Source organism: Lactuca virosa, chromosome 8 (assembly GCF_052849685.1).
Source record: "Lactuca virosa cultivar CGN04683 chromosome 8, Lactuca_virosa_CGN04683_v6, whole genome shotgun sequence".
Lineage (NCBI taxonomy): Eukaryota > Viridiplantae > Streptophyta > Magnoliopsida > Asterales > Asteraceae > Lactuca > Lactuca virosa.
The window spans coordinates 214,074,629-214,077,487 of record NC_136433.1 but is presented as its reverse complement, the minus strand read 5'-3'; positions in this window follow the sequence as shown (position 1 = coordinate 214,077,487).

The window sequence follows — 2,859 nt, the reverse complement described above, 5'->3', positions numbered from 1 at the left end:
ATTTAATAAATATAACATTATAACATGAAACTATGATTACAAAAAAAACCCCTTTGATCCTTAATACATCACATCTAAAGACGGTGAAAACTTGTTAACTCAATCTTACACTTTCATTTCTAACTGCAAAAGGTAGGTATACTATTCATGAAGAAACCACATTACAATTTACATTTTACAATTACAAATTCAAAACAAACATATTTCGAAAATAAATGAATCAATAAATCTGTATGGTTATCTTGGATCCAAGTTGAAGTGTATTGAGAAAAGAGATGCCCAAACTATTTATGCAACTCAAAACAGCTTCAGATTTTATTAGCAAGCATGTTGACCTATAAAAATGCACAGTTGCACTCATAATGAACATGTCTGGTTGAATGCTAATGTTAATGCTTTCAAACAAAGAAATGCCCTTTTCCACATATCAAATATAGAAAACACAATCTTGAACGCTGCAACCTCCAACAAATGTGACTCAAATTTCACTGAGACAAAATATCAAACAGCTGGTGTGCACCTTGATTTGCTATCATTTGCACAACATTTTCATAAGAGATTGTAGGCTTTTATGTAATCGCTATCATCAATTTTCTAAATCACGTCTGAGATTTCAACATTCAATAAGCATAAGAAATCATCGACGTTTTAATACCGTACACAATACCATTACACAAACAGAGAGAAATGCAACAAGAATCAAGTTAAATTTTAAACATAAAAGGAATCTATAATCAGCAATTAGATATTTCTTAACTTGCTTGGTCAAATTCATAACTTAGGATCAGCTCATATCTCATTTGTAGGTCAAATCGTGTGCCAGAGTTGGATCTTACCTGAACCAGTGAATGAACTAGAGGGAATTAGGGCTCGGTGAAGGATTCCCCACCTTAAAGACGATGCCTTTCTACCATTCTCCATGTGCTTGGAAGCTTTAGAAGGCGATGATGTGCTTGGAAGCAGAAGAAGATGTGTGACAGAACAACACAGATGTGCTTCGAACCATACTGAGACAACGTGAATGGAAGAAGAAGATGGCATCAGAGGAGGAGCAGATGGCGTCAACATTCACTTCATTCTTCCATTCGTTCCTTAGGACGACAGAGCGAATTTCAAAAACGAAAGTTAGACTGAATTCGATGGAAGGAACCCTAACAACAATTTAGGAGTTAAACCACCATTGAAAACCGAAAGCTCAAACCTTCAACCACTTGTTACGTAAACTAAGAAGAAGCAAAGAAGAAAAGAAGAAAAGAGGAGTTAAACGACCTGTTACGTGAACAAAGACTAAGAAAGAAGAAAATATGAGTTTTGTAAGGAACAGTCCCACATCCCACATCGCTGGTGGGGAAAAATAATAGGCAGAGATTTCTATAAAAAGGAGCGACAATCCCCTTCAAAAAGTAAAACAGTTGTGCTTTGGGTTGTTGGCTCCATTGGGTCGACGACTTTAGAGTGGGCTGGAATAACTTGGTCCAAATTGGTGTCCGAGTTGGTCCGATTTAGTTTGATTTGGACCAAATTCGACCGGTTTTGACTGATATTGACCAAGGCCGATTAATTAACCCTCTAACACCTATTCGTATGCGGTTGGAGGCCGTCAAGCGCCGATTAATCGGCTGCCTAGACAGATTTTTGCAACACTGATTCAATGTAATACACGCAGATACGAGCTAGCCAAATAACCGATAAAACGACATTTTGACAGAATATTATGTGACAACCCGAAATTTCCAAGCTTGTTTAAATAATTAAACCCATCAGTGTTAGACTCATTTGACTTCCAGTTATCACTGTTTGGAACCAGTTTTGAATGTTCTAACCATAGTACATCAAAAGAATAAGAGATTGGGAATAGCAGCTTAAGTTCTTAACTGACTACAACCGTAAACCTCCTCAAAAGGGGAGTTTACGGTCAAGACCAATGAGTTTACGGTCATGGTGACCGTAAACCCATCCCTATCTATATGGAGGGCGATCACTTCAGCCATTCTTTTCCCTCTCTAAAGCCTTAGAACCGATCCTCTCTCAAAAAGCATAAGCTTTTGCTTCTAAAATCTTCAAGAATAAGTAAGTGATTCCTCCTTTTTGTGTTAGATCCTTCCTAAATCCATGTTTCGCTCTTGATTCATCCAAGGGTTTCATCTTTTATCTAGATCATCAAAGATCCTCAAGAACACGGTTGTGTTTTGGACCGAAAACACCCTTGTTGCCTTCAAAACCGTAAGTATCATCTTCCCTTCATGAATCTAGTTACAATCCTTCATTTTGGACCTAAGATCGTCACTTTTTACTGGAGCAAAAGAGTTTACGGTCTATGAATCTTCATAGACCGTAAACCCTTATAAAGGGTGTTATTATAGCCTTTACCCTTCCTAAGGCTAAGTATGATCCCCAGAATCTGATGTCTTTGAACGAAGCCCTTGAAATCCATCATTTGTGCAAGGTTTGAGGGGTTTACGGTTGAATCTCCTTAGACCGTGAACTCCATGACCAAAAGGTCATTAGACCGTAAACCTTATGACCGTAAGGTCATATAACCGTAAATACATGGGACCGTAAACCCATTTGAACCGTGAACTCAATGGACCGTGAACCCAAGAACCGTAAACTCCAAAGAACCGTGAATACTTGGACCGTGAACTCTATAGGGTGACCATACACCCTTGGTATGCAATCCCATGTGATTGTAACACTTAAATCTAAGTGTATCCTATGTCCTAGGGTGTTTCCTTATTTAATTAGTTGTATAATCACTAATTAGATACATATATGTGTCATTATATGTTAAATAGGATCCGTGTGTGCTCAAGTCCTCACTTGACACTTAGCATCCTATCCAGCACTCCCATCCAAACC